The 24,455-nt window shown below is 56.0% G+C and overlaps 1 pseudogene; it reads right to left on the bottom strand.

Annotated features, from left to right (window-relative positions):
• Positions 1-1,461: 1,461 nt before the first annotated feature.
• The window catches only part of LOC119103210 (two pore potassium channel protein sup-9-like), a 63,728-nt pseudogene continuing 40,734 nt past the window's right edge, over positions 1,462-24,455 (bottom strand).

Raw genomic sequence — 24,455 nt, 5'->3', positions numbered from 1 at the left:
CGACCTCCATGCGCCCCTAAACATGGCGGGGTCCGGCTCGCACCAGAAGGTCGACCCGCCGGTTACACCCGGCTCGCATCAGGAGGTCGGCTCGCCGATCACATCCGGCTCGCACCAGGAGGTCGATCCGCCGGTCACACCCGGCTCGCATCAGGAGGTCGGCTCGCCGATCACACCCGGCTCGCACCAGGATGTCAACCCGCCGGTCGCAACCGGCTCGCACCAGGAGGTCGACCCGCCGGTCGCACCCGCGGCCTCCTGCCATCCGCCGCCGTAACGTAATACCGCCAGCAGCTGGTGCGGTACTCACCTTCGTGACCGAACGACAGTCAAAGTATTCGATGATTACAACATTTGGACGCTAGTGTACCAGGTAAAGATGACTGACCCCGCTCACCCGCAACTACGCGCCATGCCGTGCGTCGTGGTTTGATCCGGAGTGTTCAGAACACTCGGCGCTACCGCAGGATTTCGTCAGAATGAGCCCTGCCCCGCAGTGGCAAGCGCGCAAGACGCCCCGAGCCGTGTAAGCCGCACAGCAACGCGAGACGCCCCGAGCCGTGCAGGTCGCACAGCAACGCGAGACGCCCCGAGCCGTGCAGGCCGCACAGCAACACGAGACGTCCCGAGCCGTGCAGGTCGCACAGCAACGCGAGACGCCTCGAGCCGTGCAGGCCGCACAGCAACGCGAGACGCCTCGAGCCGTGCAAGCCGCACAGCAACACGAGACGTCCCGAGCCGTGCGGGCCGCACAGCAACACAGGACGCCCCGAGCCGTGCAGGCCGCACAGCAACGCGAGACGTCCCGGGCCGTGCAGGTCGCACAGCAACGCGAGACGCCGCGAGCCGTGCAGGCCGCACAGCAACGCAAGACGCCCCGAGCCGTGCGAGCCGCACAGCAACGCGAGACGTCCCGGGCCGTGCAGGTCGCACAGCAACGCGAGACGCCTCCAGCCGTGCGGGCCGCACAGCAACGCGAGACGGGAAGTTTTGATCTGCGCTTTGGCAAGCTTTGCTTCCGAACTAGCACGGCCGTCAGTGGTCACAACATGACGCAGGCCAGATATTGATGGCGTCCGACACCGATCCAATAGGAGAAAGTAGCTCATGCGATGATAAACGACCCTCTCCCGCTCACGCTCTCCCTCTCTCTCTCTCTCTCTCTCTCGCTCACCATCTCTCTCTCCCGCGTGATGTGAGGTGCACTGTACAGAGGAGTTGGGGGTCGGCCGTCGGTCGATTGGCGGCACACTAGACCGGCGCCAGAGGCCGTGCCAGGCGGGGCCTCCTCCGGGCCGCTCGTCCGGAGGCCGGGCTGGCCAATCTCGCTCGCCACCTCCGGGGCCCCGCCGAGCCCGAGATCGAGTTACGTGTCGCCAAATTCGACCCACGCTCCCAAGTGTCTGGCCCACTTCCATCCCGCCGGCGAAATTTTGTTATTTTGCAGTTGCATAGGCATTTTTACTCGCCGTATATCCGCATGGGTGTAAAGCCCATAGCTGGAAGGCGGTTCGTAGCATGAACTCAACAGGGGGCACGGTTCCTTTCGACGTTTGGTTTTGAGAGCTTTGCGTGTAGGCGCGCTTATCATGTGATCGTGCAAACATGCGGGTTGTGCTTACGTTAGCGGACGTGGTATATGACTTTCCCGAACTTAAAGTTAGCTGTAAAGATATCGATAAAATAAAAATGTACCCTGATAAAGCGCACATAAAAACGAATCGCACGGTGAGTAAAATGCAAAAATTGTTGACAACGCACTTCTCTGCGCACGCTGACCGTACAGCCATCACGTTTGAGCGTTACATGTCACAAGGGTGAGCCACTTTCATAATGAACGAAGGCCACTGTGAAATGAAATACAGGCGTGAGATGAATAATCCGGCTCGGTTTTTCAGTAACTCGTCATCTTTTAGATAACTCATCTAAATGCCTGCAATAAAAAAGCTCGTATCTGAAGTAGCATCAACTTCGTGTTACCTACACTATTCTATCTCCTCACTTGCATTTTTAGAGCACGTGGGCTGGAGAAAAGGCAAGGAAGGGCAGTGTGGAGACGTGGCAACTATAGTTCCGTCGAATTTCTACTAACGTGCTAATGATGAATAACTGATAAAACTCCCGCGCATCAGTGTCATTCTGGCCCTCATACAAAACGATACAGTTGCGAAACCATCCTTACATGCTCGATTTAGTCGCATGCTACTACATAGCCGAAAAACTGATTCGGTGCTGAATTTTTGCGCTCAGCCCTTCGAGCTAGCGCCAGGCCTCGCGACGGCCATGCGTGACCCAACACGTAAATTTGACGTGGCCATGCTTTCAAGACTCACCGAGCTCCCATCCGCATAGATCGCGCCCGCATGCAGCCGTTGAGTCCTACCCAGATCCGCAACGCATCGTATATCGGCATTATTTTCTCTTCCCCTATCATCCTTTTTCATTTACTGTTTCATTCGCCGCCAGGCCTCGCCACCTCGGGCGTGCCGTTCTCTCCCTCTGCTGCCGCCCTGCCCGTGCCCGCTAGTGTGCGCCCACTCTTTCTCTCTCACTCTCTCTCACTCTCGCCCTCTCATTCAGAGGCTCGGAATCGATCCGGGCCGCTGTGCCGGCGACGAAAGCCAGGCCGGTCCACAACAATGCGCGGCGCGCGGCCAAACTGGACGCGCCGACCGAGCGGCGCTAGCACCACCGCCGCCGCCGCCACCGAGCCGCCCTCGCTGCCTCTCCTTGAGCCGACATGGGTATCACTTGAGTTGCTGTATCACTGGTAGCGTGGACCGCTGCGCCACTGTACGTCCACACACGCGTGCCGACGCTGGCGCTGCCCAGCGGCGCGGCCGTCCGGGGCTGCGCCACGCGTGACGAGCGGCGCCGGGTCCGCGCGGCGTCGCTACAACCGAGACGCGCTTGCCGAGGCTGTGGGCATCACCCTCCGAGTCGGCCAGGATCTCCTCGGCCGTCTGCGTGTGGCTGAGCGTCTCCAGGGCGATACTGTGCGGCAGCAGGTGCGAGATGCGGCCCGGGCGCCGCTTCACCGTGTACCTGGGGACGCACGCCGGACACGCGGTCACTGGACAGCAGGCGCGGCGGCCGGCCGGCATCGCTCCAGCCAGCACCGCTGACCTCATGCGCGGCACTGAGGGAACGGGGGAGTGGTCTGGAGCTCGGGCTCACACGTCAAGGGTCCGGGCTCCAGCCATGGCCGCGCCATTGCGCTTATGTGAGCACGGCAGTGGTTCCTCCCGTGTCACAAAACAACCCGTCTTATGTGAGCACGGCAGTGGTTCCTCCCGTACCACAAAACAACCCGTTTTATGTGAGCACGGCAGTGGTTCCTCCCGTGCCACACAACAACCCGTCTTATGTGAGCACGGCAGTGGCTCCTCCCGTGCCACAAAACATCCCGTCTTATGTGAACACGGCAGTGGTTCCTCCCGCGCCACAAAACAACCCGTTTTATGTGAGCACGGCAGTGGTTCCTCCCGTACCACAAAACAACCCGTATTATGTGAGCACGGTAGTGGTTCCTCCCGTGCCACAAAACATCCCGTCTTATGTGAGCACGGCAGTGGTTCGTCCCGTGTCACACAACAACCCGTCTTATGTGAGCACGGCAGTGGTTCCTCCCGTGCCACACAACAACCCGTCTTATGTGAACACGGCAGTGGTTCCTCCCGTGTCACACAACAACCCGTCCATAGACAACCGCATATACTTCTCTTCAGTCACAAATAGTGTAAGCTCTCCCTTCAAAAAATGATCGCCTAGACCATCTAGAATCTGATGAATGATCAGCACGGGAGGAATGCATCGGACCGCCGGCGGCGGCGGCGGCGGCGGCAGACGGCCGGGACCGCCGGCGGCGGCGGGTCGGGCCGGGACCGCCGGCGGCGGCGGGTCGGGCCGGGACCGCCGGCGGCGGCGCCGGCGCCACTCGGCCGCGGACCGTGTCCAGCGGCCGTCCCAATGAGCCGCTGATGGCGGCCAGCGGACATGCCGCCGTCACGCCCAGCAGACGCTGATGAGCCGTGAGGAATCCTCCGGACGGGCGACGGGGGCTGGCGCAACAGGGGCCGCCCGGCCGCCAGCAGACTCCAGACAGGAGCATACAGTTCGACGGGGCCCCTCCGCCTGCGGCAGCAGGCGGAGGGCCTTCTCCCAGATGCCTAAACTCCAGCGTCATATCTCCAGCAACCACCAGCCCAGCCGGGTTTATTATTATTATTATTATTATTATTATTATTATATTATTATTATTATATTATATTATTATTATCATTATTATTATTAGTATTGCGAAACTTGGCGAAATCTAGCGAGTGGCTATTCAAGCGCCCCGTCGGTACATATCACATAAATAAACACAGAACACGTAACACTTGCAAATGGGACGCAACGCCAGCGACACATATACGATCTTACAAAACATGAGCGACTAATGATACAACCAGCACATGCACGTCATGGCCAGTTTTCCCCTCAGACCACACCAGTCCAGCCGGGCTCTCCCCTCAGACCACACCATTCCAGCCGGGCTCTCCCTTCAGACCACACCATTCCAGCCAGGCTCTCCCCTCAGACCACACCATTCCAGCCGGGCTCTCCTCTCAGACCACACCAGTCCAGCCGGGCTCCACCGTCCAGCTGTACCAGCAGTTCCGTCTCAATGGCCCGCTCTGACTCAGTTTGATAATTTGATGTGGCCGAACTGAATCGATCGCACGGTATCCACTTCTGAGCCCCATTGAACGCAGCCCCTCTTGCTGCTTGCGCCTGAGCCTATGCGAGATTGAGCAGCTGGCGAGTGGGGAGTGGAATGCAGAACTAAAGACAAGCCAGCGTTGTGGTGGGTTCTCGCGCTTGCTGGCTGTGCAGCCGGAAGAGCTGGCCACATGAGTGTGAGGTGAAGGACGCGAGAAGCACTCCTTGACCCCAGACCCTGCTAGCAATCGAAAATGGTTCTGTTCTTACCTCGAATACCATCTTCAGGCTATTTGCACAGTCACAGGCGTGGTAACCGAGATGTTTCTGGAAACGCGATCAATCCAATCGGAGTTTGGAGCACCCTGGACCTCCTTTTTCGAATTTTGCCGACTTATGTCTTCACTCTCTGAAGACGCGCACGTGGCACAGCATCCGAACGATATCGATTGTTGGAACCTGGCAAACAAACTTTTCCACAGCTCTTGCTATTGTGGAACAGACTTCCGTCTCTCGGGACGTCCGTGGCCTGGCTAAAATAGCCCCAGGGAAGGAGGGGTGAGGGACACGTCGGATCAGAGGTACCAAGTAATCAGGGTGGGGGGCCTATACGGCAAAAATATGTCATGCCGGTTGAATCATTATTGATGCGAAGGATGAGTCATGTCTTACCATCCCAGGCAATCAAGTACTGCGGTTTCTAATGCAGAGTGAGAGCGCTAGGACTAATGTAAGAACTTGGTATGGCCCATAGTATGGTGTTGATGATATGCTTTGATGATTGAGCTTCTTTGTGTGATCTACAGGCCCCATTCCATCATTTGGATTTTTAAAGTTTTTTCGACCCTACTTTGCAGGTTTCTGGGGCGTGGTGGCACGTTGGAGGTTGTACTTATCGGGCGTGGGGGCACGTTGGAGGTTGTATTTCTGGGGTGTGGGGCACGTTGGAGGTTGTATTTCTGGGACGTGAAGGCACGTTGGAGGTTGTATTTCTGGGACGTGAAGGCACGTTGGAGGTTGTATTTCTGGGGTGTGGGGGCACGTTGGAGGTTGTATTTTCGGGACGTGAAGGCACGTTGTAGGTTGTATTTCTGGGACGTGGGGGCACGTTGGAGGTTGTATTTCTGGGGTGTGGGGGCACGTTGGAGGTTGTATTTCTGGGGTGTGGGGGCACGTTGGAAGTTGTATTTCTGGGACGTGAAGGCACGTTGGAGGTTGTATTTCCGGGACGTGAAGGCACGTTGGAGGTTGTATTTCTGGGGTGTGGGGGCACGTTGGAGGTTGTATTTCCGGGACGTGAAGGCACGTTGGAGGTTGTATTTCTGGGACGTGGGGGCACGTTGGAGGTTGTAGTTCTGGGGCGTGGGGGCACGTTGGAGGTTGTTTTTCTGGGACGTGGAGGCACGTTGGAGGTTGTATTTTGTTTAGACCGCTGCACTTGTCCCGTTATGCTGTAATGCCCTTGGCTCCCTGGTGTCCCTGCGACGTCATCAGCGGCTTGTTTCACACCATGGGTCCGGGTACGCATTTCCGGGTCTCACCTTACATCACATAGCTGGGACAGTGCTGTCCAGAAGAGACGTTTTCGTCGAGTGCTGTTTCTGAGGCCTAAATCAGCTTTGTTTTCTTCACTTACCAGTGTCCTTTTTTAAGGCTCCGTCCGAACGTTTACTGCATAACTAACCCGTCGGGGCCTCGTCCTTCGGCGTGTCCCTCTGGCGTCGGGGCCCTCGTCCTTCGGCGTGCCCCTCTGGCGTCGGGGGCCTCGTCCTTCGGCGTACCCCTCTGGCGTCGGGGCGTCGTTCTCCGGCGTGCCCCTTCGGCGTCGGGGCCTCGTCCTTCGGCATGCCCCTCTGGCGTCGGGGCCTCGTCCTTCGGCGTGCCCCTCTGGCGTCGGGGCCTCTTCCTTCGGCGTACCCCTCTGGCGTCGGGGCCTCGTCCTTCGGCGTACCCCTCTGGCGTCGGGGCGTCGTTCTCCGGCGTGCCCCTCTGGCGTCGGGGCCTCGTCCTTCGGCGTGCCCCTCTGGCGTCGGGGCCTCGTTCTTCAGCGTGCCCCTCTGGCGTCGGGGCCTCGTTCTTCAGCGTGCCCCTCTGGCGTCGGGGCCTCGTTCTTCAGCGTGCCCCTCTGGCGTCGGGGCCTCGTTCTTCGGCGTGTCCCGTGACCGCCCACGGTGGGAATCTGGTCCATGCGCTTCGCCAAGCTAGCCATGTCACCGCACGCCACTGCACTTATAAGGCGAAACTGATCGCTTTGAACTCTTGCCAAAATTGTGACATGAGCAGGATTGCTTCTTAGGCAAGAACATTGCGCGAGGGTGCGGTGGAAGAATCTTTGCTTTATTTTCCACAGGAGTTTTGCCATATACTCTCACGTTTCTGTCGTTGTTAACAACTAGTATGATATCCTAGCCGACCAGGCCTACGCACGTCATGGTATACTTTATTTTTAGACTATTCCTGCAAATAACCTTACTATCTCGCACGTACCGTACCGTTGAGGAATTGCTGGCTTTGTTCCTGGAAAAAAATGCGCAGTACCAAAAACATTAAACAGCACAGAACATAAAAACGTTGAAATTATGCATCATGCCTGGAGGGTTTGTTGTGTTCTGTTATTCTGTTGTTCTGGGGGGCCTGGAGGGAGGTTTGTTCATAGATCAGACGTGCAAATTAAACTTGGCTGACTCACTGCCCGCCAGCCGCACGGACCCCGCCACCCCTCTTCAAAACGTCGCATTACCAGGGATGAGGGAGCCACTGTCTTTCGCCTCTCAGCTCCAGGCTGGCTGTGGACTCCGTTTTCAGAGCACTCATCAGAACACTGATAAAGTTCTTCCGCGCGTGATAACTGATGACGGGAGTTGGGTTCGCTTGCAGTCATCTCGTTCGCTTGCAGACTTATCTTCCTTTTGATCTACGCATCAGAACGTCGGCTTATTTTAAACTGGCGGCAAGGTTCATGAGGTCATGAAACTTAGTTGTGTACGTGTGAATGCAGTTCATTTTTGTGTGTGGTGTGCTGAAAGTAGCCTTAAGAATGTCTTAGCACCTCCAAACTTTGTCGCAACACTGTGCAGGTGTTGTTGTTGCCTTTACTAATCATTATCGGGGAGCGTTTTAAATCTTACATGACTAATAAATAAAAAACTCTATCGTCTGGCCTCAAACAACACTGGAGTTGTCGGTGACAGATAGCGAAACCTTGTTATGTTCTGCCTCAGAGTGGCGAGAGGGAGCTCTGCGTGACACTGCGGTCCAAGTCGGACCTCTGCGCGAGGTCCTACATCGGAGAACCATAGCCTGCCCCATAGCCTGACCGGGGTTGGCTGGGCTGGGCCGGCTTTCACAGCTAGCTGACCAGGGTTGGCTGGGCTGGGCCGGCCGTCATAGCTACGGGACCAGGGTTGGCTGGGCTGGGCGGGCCTTCACAGCTGGCTGACCGGGGTTGGCTGGGCTGGGTCGGCCTTCACAGCTAGCTGACCAGGGTTGGCTGGGCTGGAGCGGCCTTCACAGCTAGCTGACCAGGGTTGGCTGGGCTGGGCCGGCCTTCACAGCTAGCTGACCAGGGTTGGCTGGGCTGGACCGGCCTTCACAGCTAGCTGACCAAGGTTGGCTGGGCTGGGCTGACTTTCACAGCTAGCTGACCGGGGTTGGCTGGGTTAGGCTGGCTTTCACAGCTCGCTGGCCGGGGTTGGCTGGGCTGGCTCGGCCTTCACAGCTGGCTGGCCGGGGTTGGCTGGGCTAGGCTGGCTTGCACAGCTAGCTGACCGGGGTTGGCTGGGCTGGGCCGGCCTTCACAGCTAGCTGGCCAGGGTTGGCTGGGCTGGATCAGCCTTCACAGCTGGCTGACCGGGGTTGGCTGGGCTAGACCGGGTGACAGCAACGGTCGCCGACCTGCCTCCGTGCATCCTGCCTAGTAATCTTCGGTGCTCTTCGGTAATATTTTCCGCGAGATCTGGATTTGAATTTCACCAATGCGGTGGAACAAATGCACGCACATTTATGCAAATAAGTACACAACCATCGAACAGCTTTCTCGTGGTGGTGTCTAATATGGCTCACCGGACGGGTGCTCAGGCACGTGGTGAGCCTGATCCACAAACTCTCCTTGCTGGGAATCGCCGCGCACATTTCCCACCGCCTTTACTAGTAGGTCCCGGCTTTCATCGACTTGCCAGTGGACGTCTGTTTGACACTATAACTCAATGTCGATCTTTAATGGACTGCTTTGACCAGTATAAGTCTCGGATCGGGGCTCCATTTCCGGGCTCGGCTGCAGCTGGCGTCGCGACAAAAACAGCGTGGCGCGGCGTCCTGGTGGAGCGTCACCACGAGCCGTTGACTCGACTGCCGGTTGTCGTTGACTCGACTGCCGGTTGTCGTTGACTCGAGCTGTCGGTTACTGCTGACTTGACCGCCGGTCGCCGTGACTCGACCGCCGATCACCGTTGACTCAATCCGCTGGTCGTCGTTGACTCGTCTGCCGGTCGCCGTTAACTCGGTTGTCGGTCGCCGTTGATTTAAGTTATCGGTCGCCATGCACTCGGCTGCCGGTCGCCATTGACTCGGCTGCCGGTCGTTATTGACTCGACTGCTGGTCGTCATTGACTCGGCTGCCGGTCGCTATTAACTCGGCTGCCGGTCGCTATTGACTGGGCTGCCGGTCGACTGATGTATTCTGCTGGTGGTCGCCATTGACTCGACTGCCGGTCGCCGCGCCCGCCGCGCCGCACCAGACGGGAGCGAAAAGTTGGCTTTGGGACTTCGGGTGGCGCGTGGCGAAGAAAGCTGGGGTGGCAAACCTGTCGAAACAGCGTCTTCCAAAAGATAAATGCCGCAGTGGGGGCAACGGAATCGAAATCAAGGTGGCCGTTGCCAAACCTGTAATGCTTCTTACATGATTGGGATTGGGAGCGCCCGACCCGCACTGCAACGGCGGTCGGTGCGATGGTGAACTCCAGACCTATCCACTCCGGGAACAACGGTGGGCTTTAGAGGTTTGCCGGAAGCATTGAGGCCAGGTACCAGTATCACGGACGAGATAATTGTTCTGACCATAGGTGGGGCTTAGATGTGCACGGATGCCAGCTGCACCGCTGCTGGGGCTCGGCGCTGAAAACACGATGCAATGATACTGGGCTGGGCGAGACGAGGCAATGATAGGCGTCCATCGAAACGGCGCGTCAGATGCCATCTCATAAGCGGGCGATCATCAACCGAGGCGCTGGACGCGCTAGCCAGAGAGAACGCTCGGAAAGCGTACGAGCAATCCTGTGGGCCGTGACCGACAGATGTCTCGGCTCGCAAGTTACGTCCAATCGATTCATGGTTCGTTGCTGGCTCGGCACACGTACCGAGTGGCGTTGGAAAACCCGGACAAAGCCAAGCAAATTAATACACAAGCGTATGAGCCGAGCCGCATGTTCTAGATTCCGTGGTGAGTTCATGCAGGTGGCGTCATGGTGACATGCGATCGTTGTTTTGTCGGCGGCTGAGCACGTACACGGAATTCTAGAATGCCAGCTGGTCAACTAAGTATAGACGGAAATGAAAGTGATGCCACCACAGCACGTCAGAGTGCTGTCCGGTGAACAGTCTATATTGACATGGTCTCTTCTCAGAATCGGGCTCGGGTCCCAGTTCAGGGGCCGGGCATGGCTTTGTTCTGACTTGGGCTAGATATCCCAGCTCAGGGCCACGCGCTGGCGCTGGCTCGGGGGCTAACCCTGGCTTTGGTTTTACTAGACCAGACGTTCCAGCTCAGGGCATTGGTCTGGCGCTGGCTTGGGGCCCCACTCTGGCTTTGGTCCGACCTGGGCTAGATGTCCCAGCTCAGGGTCTTACTCTGACGCTGGCTCGGGGGCTGGATCTGGCTTTGGTCTGACTTGGGCTAGATATCCCAGCCCAGGGCCTTACTCTAGCGCTGACTCGGGGCTGGCTCTGTCTTTGGTCCGGCCCAGGGTAGATGCCCCAGCTCAGGGTCCGACGCTGGCTTCGGCTCAGCGTCCTAGCTCAGCGACTGGCTCGGGTCCCGGTCCCGGCTCCAGCTCCGAGTCAGACAATGTCGCGGGGCCGGACGACATCATGCAGCTCCCTACGAGGGCAGCGTCGCCGGAGTCGACGCTCTCAGCGCAGCTCTCCGGGCGGACAGGCCGGGGCCAAATGCGGCGCAGTTCCTCTCGGCACAGATGACCGACGGGCTGAGGCGGCTGGTGAGGGCGGAACGGAGAGCCGCCCGGCTCGCCCGCCAAAGCCTTGTTTGCGTCCGTTAGGAGCGCTGTGGGCCTCTATTTCGCGTCGGAGCCGGCGCCGGCCGCTGGGTAAACAGGGTTGGTCCGGCGCGGGACACGCCGCCGGTCACATGGCGAGCGCCGCCGCACCGCCGTCAGCGCCACCGCACGCTCCGCATCGACACCTGCAGGGCCCTTCACCAGCGTCGTGAGCCCGGGGCGGCGCCGTGATCGCCGACGTCCCGCGCCGTCCGCGCCGGAATCACGAGCGTCGACACGCGAGACGCGAGTGCGGCGATAGCGGCGCCCGGAATAGCACCCTGACTGCCAACCGCAGGCCGCGTTCGCTCGGCTCCTGGCGCACAATACGGCGTCAATCAACCCAGATACGCCGCTGACAGCCGACCGCCAATCCCGTGGGCGGAGACGGCGAGGCGGGCGCGGCCTCCGCTCGACGGCGCGTCGCATCCGTCACGGGCGGTCAGCCGCCGAGGGAAGGAGGTCTGCGCGCGCCGACCTGGAGCTCCAACCTCACGCAGTCAGCAGCTGTGCGCAAATGAACGGTACCTCTCAGCACAGCGTCTGGTGACCTTAGCGGCGCCGGTCACCCGGCAGCAGCTGCGCTTGGGTAACCAGCACACGACTTAAGCGGCACTTATCCCACAGCAGCAGCTGCGCTTGGGTAACCAGCACACGACCTAAGCGGCACTTATCCCACAGCACCAGCTGCGCTTGGGTAACCAGCACACGACCAAAGCGGCACTTATCCCACAGCAGCAGCTACGCTTGGGTAACCAGCACGGCACGAGTCAGCACCGAATTGCCGGCGTAGGCAAATTCGGCAGCTGACGGAATGAGCAGCATTGCTCACCTCGGCGGCTGGACGGGCGGACATCACCCATCACCACGGCAGCTGCAGGAATGGGCAAGCACTGCTCACTTCGGCGGCTGCGGGGACCACCAGCACCGTTCACCCCGACAGCTGCTGGGAGGAGCCGCACTAACTACACCAGTATCGTTCCCGTCCAGTCATCAACCCCCCCCCCCCCTCCACTCAAACCATGATGACTCGACCTCGGCGAGTTGATCGAACGGTGCCTTTCCTGTCCAGTGTCCGTGTCACCCTCAATTGAAGGTTTGATCGACATGAGCTCATCACCGCCGGTTCTGAGAAGCTCCGGCTCCGCTGGACCTGGTCACCCGCAGGCTCTGCTCTTCAGCACGCCATTGACACGAGGCCACACCGATAAGACGCCACGTTTGATTCCTATCATGATTTCCACCATGGACTTCTGATTGATCGCAGCGCCTTGATCCATGACGAGGAACTCGAGCCGGTCAGGATGTTCTATATGAACCTTAACATGGAACTCTAGCCAATTACATCTTGCATGATGCTTAACATGCAGCTCTAGCCGATTACGACTTCATGTACGATCCCGAAAATGGAGTTATAATCCGTTACAATCCCCTCAGTAAGCCCTGGCGTGGAGTTCTGACCGATCACCACGTCATGAAGGATCCTTAACATGCAGCTCATACGAATCACGACGCCTTACTCGATCCACAGCTTGTAGCTCAAATTTATCACGTCCTGTCTGATCACTGGCATAAAGTCCTAACCACTCACGACGTCTCACATGATTTTCATCATGTACTTCCATTTCATCGTGATCCCCTGCTTGATTCTCAGCATGTAGCTCAAATTCATCACATCTTGTCTGATCACTAGCATGAAGCTGTGCTTAATATCAACACCTGACTCCTTCTTCGGAGGGATAGATACTTATTGTACGTAGCCATCTTGCCTGGAGCATTTAACGATGCACATCATTCACCACAAGTAACTCGAAAGTGTTTAAACGGCGCATAAATGCTGCCACAATCACTTGAAGTGAATTGGTCAATCCCTCAGCAAAGCAGAAACGGCAAATAATTCGATTGCACTCATGAAAACATAATTTCTATCGTTTTAAATTCGTTACGGTTTCTTAAAACCTTTGTTAGTTATTTTGAAATATGGGAGTCATCTCGCTTTAACTGCGAAAAATTCATCCTCGACGCGCGACAATTTCGAGGCTATCTTAAGTGAGTCAGCTCCCGCGGGGCATGACACTTAAGAATGCATGAAATGAATAATTCCGGTGATTCAGGCTTCTATATGTGTTTACTTACTTTGCCAGAATTTCCCGCCGACTTGCGGGCGATAAAGCAGCCTCGGTATAGCATGAACTCCACAAAAGTTGGGGAGAATGGTGAACTGCACTCCGAAGTTCGGCCGTCCGCACTTCCAAGACTTTGTGAGCGCTCCTTCGTTAACGATTCATGGCAATGCTCCCTCAGCTGTTCGATGCTGTACTGAAAAGCCCAACACACATGCTCCGCTTACTTTGGCGGCGACTATGACGCTAGACAAAATACTAGGCAGGCTCATCCCCCCAGTTGGTTCGCTGCCAGGCCTGCTCCGTTGCGTTGGATGTCGCTGTCGTTACACGCCGGCTGGTCGGCAAATTCGGTTACGCCGCGGGCCACGAGCGAGACGGCGGCGCGGCCACGGGATCGGGTGACACCGCGCAAACAAAGCCAATCCGCGGGCGAGGATTTCGCAGCCGCCAGGCACGCGACACGCCACTGAGCGAGGACGACATCCTCGCGTGCTCCCGAGGCGGCCCGGCCCGCCGGCGAGGTCACCAGAGGTTAAAGGCGCGGGGCTCTGAGGTTAAAGGCCGGGCTCTGACACTGACCTGTTCTTGGGTCGGCCGAGCATCGGACAGCAGAGCTGACAGCGGCAGCTGCACACGCTGGTGACGTCACTCTGCGATGAGCGGTGATCCGGCGAGAAAATGACCGACCCGTTGGCCGTGATGACGTCACCCTCTAACCGAACCGTCTCCTGCGCCGCCTGCCGGCACACGGGTGAAGCTGTCAGCAGTGCACGCCGGACCACACACGGTGAGAGTGTGCCTACCTTGGTCTGTCTCGCCTACCACGTCATGACCGATGTTCAGCATTCATGGTGAACGTCTTTAAACGGACATTACAGATAAACTTCTTCCGAGTGAATGCCGAGGAGTTGTAACAGCGCGACTGCAGCAATAAGGACCTCGAAATTGAACGTCGGTTAGCTTGAGTTCGTCGGAATTTCTGGACACGTTTAATGGAAGCTCTTGTTTAATCTACGTAGGGTTTTATCATCAAGTATCCCCCGAAGTTTTCATGGAAGGTTTCCGAAACTGCGTACCTCCAACCCTTTGGGAAAAGGCGCCGTATCATTCCCACGCACAAAGTTTGACACAATGCCTCGACGATGAGAGCAAATGCTTGCCCGTGTACCCATTCATCTATCATCTTATAAGGCCTTTACGAACCCAATCCTACAAAGTTCAGCTCACGTCGCTGTGACCTTACACGCTACATGTCAATCAAATTTTTGTCGGCGCGAGGAACACACCACGAAAAATTCATCAGCCTCGTCAACCAACCATAACGGCACGTAATCACAAAGTGCATGCTAATGCCGCTTATGTAAGACTTATTATATTAGACTTATGTTATAGACCCATGGCTGCTACAACTTATTCAATTAGACGTGGTGCGCGATGCATCCTTTAACTTCAAGGATGTAATTCAGAGCTTAATATGACATCATAACATGGTCTGCTAAATCACATCGCAGTGAGCCTAACAGACCAAATGGGCCCTGCCAGTCGCATGGTCGCGTTCTCTTCGCACTGACTTCTGGGATAGTCTCCAGAGGGACGCCGCACCACAAGTCTCGATCTAATCCTCGGCTGACAGCCCCTTCGGATTCCGCGCCCTTGTTTGGACCCCAGCAGCCTCACCCCCCGCGATTCCCCGCCCTTGTTTGGACCCCAGTAGCCTCACCCCCCTTCCGATTCCCCGCCCCTGTTTGGACCCCAGCAGCCTCAACCCCCGCGCTGACCGTTGAGGTCCCTCAGCAGCCCCAGCAGCCTCAGCAGTCTCCCCTTGCTCACCGATGCCGGGCGCGGCTGGTCCGGTCTCGTATCCATCCGAGCTCCCAGCCGGGCCCGTCACTGCCCCCGCGCCCGTTACTGCCCCCGCGCCCGTCACTGCCCCTGCACCGGCCGCTGCCCTCGGGCCCGTCACTGCCCCCGCGCCCGTCACTGCCCCTGCACCGGCCGCTGCCCTCGGGCCCGTCACTGCCCCCGCGCCCGTTACTGCCCCCGCGCCCGTCACTGCCCCTGCACCGGCCGCTGCCCTCGGGCCCGTCACTGCCCCCGCGCCCGTTACTGCCCCTGCACCGGCCGCTGCCCCTGCACCGGCCCGCTGCCCCTGCACTGGCCGGCTCCGGCGACGGCCGCTGCCCCTGCACCGGCCGGCTCCGGCTCCGGCGACGGCTGGCGCTGAGCACCCGGCGTGACGTCACGGCCCGCCGGGCGTTTTATTGCCCGTCGGTCGGCGGCGCCGGGCCGGACGCCTTCCCCGCCCGGCGGGCTGGTCGAGAGCTGTCGCCAGCCTGCGCCAGGCGGTGGTGGAGTGGGGACGGGGCGGGCTGCTCGGGAGCTGTCGCCAGCCCTCCGGGCCGGACGCCTCCCCCGCCCGGCGGCCTGCTCGGGAGCTGCCGCCAGCCCGCTGCGCCGGACGCCTTCCCCGCCCGGCGGCCTGCTCGGGAACTGTCGCCAGCCCGCGGCAGGCGGCGGTGGAGCGGGGGCGGGGCGGGCGGCGACGCGTCGTCTGTTTAGTCGATCGCCGCTCGATCCGTTGCCGAGTGCCGGTGGCACCGCGGCCCGGTCACAGATGCCTTCCCGGCCGAGAATAATCACAGCCATATGGCCCCTCGTGACGCCAGGACAGCTGTCGTCGTCCGGTCTGACACCAGACTGGCTGTCGCCGCCGCCCGACGGCATCAGTCTGGCCGGCGTCCGGGCTTCTCCCGGCCACGCGCAGGGGTGTCGCACTGTCTCCCAGGCATGCACAGCAGTGTAAGACCGCGCAGCAGTTACGTACAGGAACATCAGGCTGCCTGCTGGAAAGTCGTATATTGGGAAGCCGTATAAGGGAAGTCGTATAAGGGAAGGCTCCGCGGAGCTAGAGGAGCTCCCGACCTTCTCCCGGGGAGGTGTGGGAGCTCTACTTTAGCTCTCAGGCACATGCAGGACACCGGCCTGGTGTACGGGGTGCCATCTGCCTCCCGGGCGCAATGTGACAGATTGTCGAGCTGTTTTCCGGGCACATGAAGGGTGTGAGGCTGCCTTCCCAGCAGGTACTGGGATGTGAGGCTGCCTCTTGGTTGCGTGCGGAGATACCAGGCTGTTTCGTCGCCAGGAGGATGATTCGTGAATGGCTTGCTTCACACAAGGTCAGGTTTCTCCCCTGGTTCCAACTGGAACACCAAGACTCGGAGTTGGCACCCTTAGAAAACCTCCTGATTGTGCCCACCGTTAAAATTGTCCGACTGCCTTCCTAGAAAATGACAAACGATGCTCGTATAATAGTTTTGGCTGCAAATCTGTCACATCAATGCGCCGCCTGTCACGTGTTTGTTTTCCCGGAGACGTGCGCAGAAGAGTGACGCCAGGGTTCCCACTCCCACACGCAGGCGGCTCGGCAGAGATCAGAAGGCTATCGGGGCGTCACCAGCTCAGCGGGCATCCATTTCCCACGGATCACGTCGAGTGACGCCAGGGTCCCCACTCCCACACGCAGGCGGCTCGGCGGAGATCAGAAGGCTATCGGGGCGTCACCAGCTCAGCGAAGCATCCATTTCCCACGGATCATGTCGAGTGACGCCAGGGTTCCCACTCCCACACGCAGGCGGCTCGGCGGAGATCAGAAGGCTATCGGGGCGTCACCAGCTCAGCGAAGCATCCATTTCACACGGATCACGTCGAGTCGCTGCGGTTTCAGAGAACCCCTTGCCCTGACTGACACCGGGCATCTCTGCATGAACTACGCGATACAGACACGGAGGCGTCCGTGCCATTGCGGTGGCTCTCAGCCAGTCGGGTCAGCGAGGGGGCAATTAGGATTTTGAAGCGAGTCGGTTTCCCAGCAAACTCCACAGTGTTCACAGCGCGGCTCCTTACAGAGCTTTTAAAAGCAGTGCGCAGTGGGATGTTCTGAACTGCGGATGAGTACAGGCTGTCACTTTGACCAAATGAGGCACAGCGATTGGAAACGAATGAGCAAGTAAGCGCGCATCAATTTACACGCTATATTCATGGTGCATCGTTGACCTGACTCCATTGTTGTTAGATGGATTACTGCTGTCATATTGGCCAGCAATAGCTGGTCCGGAGAGTACGACATGGCCACATGTCATGTGCGATGCTCTGACTGAGATATACACGAGGGATTTTATTGCTGTTCCCTAAGGTAGACACAAGCACAAATATAGCAAAAGAAGTGATTAATGCCCGCCCGAGACCGTCGTTTCCAAACCTGAAAGGCCCGAAGGTAGTGCTGAACCACTCGCTGCCAGAAAGCACTTCTTGTCACCGTTGACAACCGCTCGGCGGCCCTGAATAGAGCCGTGCCATTCCGCCAGCCGGCGCTGCATCGGGAGCCGTCACTGGCTGTCGGCGCGTGTGTGTCGCTCCGTACGACAGGGTGGCTCTCAGACAACATCAGGCCGGCCTCCGAGTCCGCAGAGCCGGCTGTAGGCCGCTGGCGCTGACCCGACGGGCACTGCTTCCTTGCCATGCTACAAGTAAGCCAAGCGACTTTTTTCTTTGTTTGCCTTCAGTGATTAATAGCTCTTGTGCTGCATTAACGGCTCCAGTCGCGCTTTGCAGCAAAAACACAGCTGTGGCGTGTGCCAAAGGAATAACTTTCCCGTACAACTAAAGTGGTGACGTAAGCAAAACTATCTTGTTTGTGTGTGGAACTCATTGGCAGACATACCGCGCGCACTGCGGCCGTCGAACGGCTTCCTGCTGACGTTAGCGGCACGTTCAGATGGACCAGAATGAAAGACGCGGGCACAGGCTGACTAAACCAGCTGAGGTGGGTGGCTGGGCGGACGTCACATGGCCGCACCTACCTGCACGCCTACTCGCCAAACTTCCGACGCGAACTGTGTCATATTAAATTCTGTGCAGGCTGTACGGAGGCGCGGGGTAGTGGGCCAGACAGGAGCGCGAGGAGAGTGGGGCCGGACGGAAGAGCGGGAGAGCGGGCCGGACGGAGGTGCGGGAGAGTGGGCCAGACGGAAGCGCAGGGAGAGTGGGCCGGACGGAAGCGCGGGGAGAATGGGCCGGACGAAAGTGCGGGAGAGTAGGCCAGACAGAACCGCGGGCAGAATTTCTCGGACGGAAGCGCGGGGGAGTGGGTCGGACGGAAGTTCGAGGAGAGCGGACCGGACGGAAGCGCGGGGGAGTGGGTCGGACGGAAGTTCGAGGAGAGCGGACCGGACGGAAGCGCGAGGAGAGCGGACCGGACGGAAGCGCGGGGGAGTGGGTCGGACGGAAGTTCGAGGAGAGCGGACCGGACGGAAGCGCGGGGGAGTGGGTCGGACGGAAGTTCGAGGAGAGCGGACCGGACGGAAGCGCGGGGGAGTGGGTCGGACGGAAGTTCGAGGAGAGCGGACCGGACGGAAGCGCGGGGAGAGTGGGCTGGACGGAGGCGCGAGGCAGTGGGCCGGGCAGAAGCGCAGGGGGGGGGGGGGGGAGAGTGGACCAGACGGAGCGCTACGTGGGCTGGAGCCCTCTGATTGTACTTCTCGGGTCGTTCAATAGAATCCGGAGACTTTTTGTGGCGCGGCTGATTGTTGGAGCCGGATGTTAACAAACAAGCACGATCGGCAGGACTTTTCTGTTTGCCAACCAAGCTGATTTCATTCGGCACAAGTGGGCTTAAACTGAGCAGCAGCGGGTAGGCCTGGGACTGGGGATGCAAAATGTGAGCGGTGCAGGCAGGACGCCGCGCCTAATGTAAGGCACGGTGTGCACGCCCGGGCAGTGCACGCCATGCCCGAGGAAATCACGCGAAAAAATGAAGCTCAAGTTTAAAAGGATCAAACTATGCAATAAAACATGCCACAACAGCAACCAATCGCGAAAGCAAACTAATCCACACCCCATCCCCCTCTCATCCCAATATAGACAGAGGGTGTAAGCAGGTAACCCGGCAAGCACAGAATTACTTGTCTAAAACAGACAAAACGCGCTTTATAATATATCTGCTACATATCCGACGGAACAAAATAAGGTACAGCAGTAGCCAACGTGCATGTATGCAGGCAGCAACGGTAGACATGATGATTCATGGGGCCTGTACAAGATCACCAGTTGTGTTTATCAGGCTGTCAATAGTACCACACGAATTGATAAGACCGGCAAGTAAAGGGTTTGTGTAGGCAGCACCAAGGACAGTACACATAATGTTATCTTTAGAACACTTCCACATTAGCGCTTCATAAGTTGTTAAGTTTCCGTAACGTGAGGCTCATGTAACTGCGTACCCGGCTTCACGTTATATGAACCCACCGGTGAAAGGGACAGGTTCGCTGTACTAATGCATATCTCAGTCTCCCAGCGACACGTTTGCTATCAGGAAATGCCTTGAGGTGGACCGCAATGAGCACAACTGTTGAGTACCACCCAGCAATTATGACGGATGGTGGTTGTCGGCAATAACATGAGCTAAAAGAAAAAAAACTGAAATATTTGTGCTCCGGGCTTTCCATGCTTTCACGCCGCCTCTCTTCCGTTGCAGCGCATCCTGATTTACCAATCACTAAGGTGTGATGGAAAAATGGAAAAACTTGTAACCGCCATTTTGTGATAACCCACCACTTATGATTTTAAAAAGCGCACTGCGTTTCCAGCCTGCATTCCCATGCCCAAAATTGTTATTTTCAAGCCTGTCTACTATAGTGCACTGTTGCCATCTACCGGTCTTTCAGACATTCAGTGCGCAATTCATAAACCACAATGTGTCTTCATTGTCCCTTATGTTCCAGGCTACATTGCGAATGGTCATGCAGGGGGTCAGGTGCGTTATTAAGAAAATATATGCTTTTTCTGAAGCCCTTCACGACCAATGACTCATATTTTCAGCTTGGTGCCGTCCTCTGATGCCAAACGTTTGTAGCTGTTGGCATGGTTTGGAACCGTGGCTGTCACTGCTCTTTCAGGGCCATTTTTCATGAAAACTACGGCAATGATCGCTAATTTTCAGTGCCCTGACAAAGTCTCAATTAGCCCATCTCCAAAGACCAGTGGATGGCCCGGTGTTACTTATTTCACCCATAAAACTGATCAAATACTCTGCAGCCAATTGAGAAAGAGAAAATGCTTGCAACGTGTCATCTTTTATATGTTTTCTATATGCGATTATGCATATATAACCGCCAATGCATGCCTTGATTAATTATTTTGGTCTCAAAGGTTGCGAAGCCAATGCGGCATCACTGCAGATGGTGCTGTCAGTGTAGTACGGCTTGCGTTGACGCTCTCCTAAAAAAATATTTCCGCTCGCAAAGGTTTTTGCTCTCGTAAAAGAAGCTGCTCACCTTAAGAGTCCAGACTGTTTGTCCGTTCAGCTTTGACAAAGACCATCTCTCCTATTGTTCGTTCCTGAAAACTTCGACTGAACAGTAGAAGTTAACAGAATAATTACCAGTAGAACGGTAGAAACAGTAGAACAGTAGAATTTTGGTCGGCCCGGCTTAGCCATGTAACGTTACCTGTCGAAACCGACCTGCCAAAGTTACCTTCCTGATTCCTACCAGTGGCCGATAAACCCCAAGTTATACAAAAGAAATACAGGATTCATGCCTCAGAAATATGATACAGCAGAGTAGTTAGTATCTTTGCACCCAACGAGGACAGCCAGGCAAGCGGTCGTTGTAACGTCAGTGCCGTTCAAATGTGGACGTCAAACTAGTGGAAGTGTTGCCCTATGCAAACGCTTTCCTCTAACTTACAGGTGTCAAGACGCCGCAGCCGGACATCCAAAATCCCAATGGTTTTCAGGTAGGGCCCATTGCCGCGGAAAAATGTCATTGACCGGACCAATAAGAATCGTCCGGTATCGAACCCCCGCGCAAAAAACAGTGTCACTCACCGGCCAGAACTCATCCGCATTGGACACGGGAAATGAGGGTGAAATGACCACCCGGTGGCGAGACCGTAAAAAAGTTACTTCATCAGCCGTGTACGGTATTACATAGACCAGGGTTGGTTTCCGGCTAGCTAGCTGGCCTCTGATCAATTGGCTAGCAGCAGGTTCGGCAGGCCGAACCTGCTAGCTGAACCGGCTAGCACACCGTGGGGATGTTGGGGAGCGATTGGAAAATGCGCGCGTGCGAATTAAAGTGTGGTAATGATTGAATCTGCTCCGACCAGCATTCGGCTACGGTTACTTCTTCTAACACATTCTGAATTGGTGACGTAATTCGGTTTAGCAGGTAACACATCAGCTACTAAGTGTGATGAAAACACGCACACATATTTTCAATTCTGTCAAAAATATTTAGATGTGACCGCGAAAAGTCTTTAGCTTGATAGGACTGCGGTGCAAGAGAGAATAACGCAACTTCTCGTTTGTCTTCGGGAGACGTCAGGGTGGTTGGGGGTTTTGGATGGCTGTTCCCCCAAAATTTACTTATTATACAAGGCAGCGCAATTTTACCTAAGCAACCCTCTGGCTACTGCACTGCCCGACATAGCATTGGGAGGATACGATTCAACTGTAATTTGAGGCCCGACGTTGCTGAGCATCCATCCACCACAATTCCGACACAAAATGTTACATGAAGGAGGCAAAGAAACTTGCTCAAAATCACTTCCTTTGCTGGTTGCCGTTCTCAAAATTGCCACCCGGGTATCATCGTTCGTCCGAACAACGCTAAGGCCAGAATCACTTCCGCACAAATGTGATAAACATGATTATATTCCGCGATTCCTCGGCGCAGCATGCCCGCAGGTGCCGATATACCCTAAAACTAAAAGCATTATCACCAGGCATTCTAATCGATCGTTGATCGATCCAATTGTTGCTTTATTTCCAAATGACCGATAAAGGTGATGCATAAGCACAGAACAACGATTGTAGGGAATCACTTTAGCAATAACAAAAACGGAGGTCTTAACTTCATGATGTTCTAAGTGTCAGCAAGTCAAACCATGGGCGCGACATTGCGAGCTGTGCAACATGAATGTCGGAAAAAGAACAGATCAGGTGTGGTTAGAGCACAGCTAGTGTCTTCAGTTTTCAGCTAGAGCCGTGTCAAAAAACGGCTCGTTGCTGACGGTACGTTTGAGACAATGAAACGCTTCTGGAGATCTGAAACAGGATTTCGTCACCAACGGTCTCACAGTGCTGACAGAAGAGCAGAGAAAAACTTGCTCCTGCCTGTCATCTTGTTTCTGTAGCAGACACGAAGGTGTTCAAAACGTTCTCGCGGCCATATGACCACGGACAGACCACCAACTATGAATGAACATATGCTGGCCAAGAAATAGCGTCAAACTGACTAGTGCGTGTGGCAGCCTGAAGAGGTGCTTCAGGTGTGGACCTGCACTTGACGTCAGGATAGGCCCACTCCTTAAGGGGTGCTTCAGGAGTGGGCCTACACTTGACGTCAGGACAGGCCCACTCCTGAAGGGGTGCTTCAGGAGTGGGCCTGCACTTGACGTCAGGACAGGCCCACTCCTGAAGGGGTGCTTCAGGAGTGGGCCTATACTTGACGTCAGGACAGGCCAACTCATGAAGGGGTGCTTCAGGAGTGGGCCTATACTTGACGTCAGGACAGGCCAACTCATGAAGGGGTGCTTCAGGAGTGGGCCTGCACTTGACGTCAGGACAGGCCCACACTCGGCACAGACAGCGCATTCAGAACTATTCTCACATCCCAACTGACTCACATTCACTACCGAAAGTGTCCCAAACTCAGCACTATCACCACATCTGTATTGGCTCACACTTAGTACTGAAAGTACCCCAAATTCAGACTGTCCGCACATCCAGACTGATTCACGCAAGTGCTAAAAGCACGGGTGTCGATTTGCACCGTTTGGGTGGGCCACTGGCCTCTCCAATGTCCGACTTCTCACTCCCCAACGATGTTTTGCCCCCGCCTTCTGGAGATTTATTGTAAGCAGAACATATAAAATGGGAGCTGAAAATTACGCAAATTCTAAAGAAAGTTTCTAAGACATGTTCCACAGATAAAACAAACAACTACAATGGAAACCGCGATTCCCGGTTAAGGACGGCTTATTAAGCTCGCCAGTTCTGAACCTTCGCGATAAGTCTTATTTACTTGATTATTTTATCTTCTTGCATGATTTTTTGGGTAAAAAACTCATGTTTTTCCGGTTTAGTTTTCTTGCACGACATTATTCAGGGGTGTTTCAACTTCTACAACAACCTGCAATAATTTCGTTTTCGGCCTTGATGTCTCATACAAGGTTTTACAAGCGAACGAGGCTAGGGTTTATCAGTGAATCATCGGTCAATGAAAGCAAATCGGTCGCATATTAGCACACCAAATCGTGGCGACTTTACTAGACGTCCACGTTCCGAAGCACCCTTGAAATGCGCAAACTACCACTTCAACGCAAATTTTCGATGAAACAGTTTCAAAATCTGACGATTGACGCTCGCCAACTAAACCGACGGCGGTGATGGTCCAACAACAATCACCACCAAAACAATACAGGCCGTGTCGAGCATGCTTGACTGGAGAGCTGCTCTCCAGCCTGCAGCCGCCCTGCGGTCGGGGGCTTCCGTGGCGGCCTCGAAAAGTGGCGCACGCCAACTCAACCCGTGTAGCCAGAAGCTGTACACTTGAAGCGGCATTTCCAGCCACATCATAACGGCCCTGCCTGCTACATCGGCCCCACGTCGGTAACCAAAAGCTGGCTTCGATCATCAACGCCGAACAAATCACTATGCTGCTTGACGACGAGATGTTCTACTTGACAATGCAATAAAAAGTGGTGGAGCAGAGATGTGGTTTCTCATTCAGTTGTTTCATATTTAGGTGTTTTCTTTTCAGTCCAGCCGTCTACCTTCCAATTTTGAGAGGGAAGTAAGACAGATGGATCAAGATCACTGTAAGGCAATCGGCAGTATACGCCAGCCACTTGGAGGCACTACAGTTTTTATGGACCTCAACCATATTGAAGACGAATTGTAAGCCGAAGCGTGTTCTCGCACTGTACAGTGCACACAAAAAAGCTGACCAGTTGAAGCAAATGAGACCTACAAAACTGCACTGTTGGTTTACAATTGCTTTATGCTTCTATTACATACATGAGATAACTGCATAGTTTGTAAAAGCCGCTCCATAGCATACATATGTAAGCCATTATCAAGATCGAAGACTATCAGAACAAATTTCACAGAGGCAATAACCACGCACACCAATGGCGGGGTTGAAGTGGGTACATTCATTTGTTCCAACCACTGGTAACGCTTGCAATCTTGTTGAGAGGTCTTCGGTTTCAGCATGACTGCGGTAGGCTTTCCTTCGACTCGCTCCCTCGCAGGTGATGGTAGCAACTGGCGAGTAATCGCCCTGCACCGGGA

The sequence above is a fragment of the Pollicipes pollicipes genome, unplaced genomic scaffold (assembly GCF_011947565.3).
Source record: "Pollicipes pollicipes isolate AB1234 unplaced genomic scaffold, Ppol_2.1 Scaffold_5724;HRSCAF=6776_pilon_pilon_pilon, whole genome shotgun sequence".
Classification (NCBI taxonomy): domain Eukaryota; kingdom Metazoa; phylum Arthropoda; class Thecostraca; order Pollicipedomorpha; family Pollicipedidae; genus Pollicipes; species Pollicipes pollicipes.
Note: the sequence above shows the minus strand (reverse complement) of the source record. Positions and strands in the feature narration are given on the sequence as shown.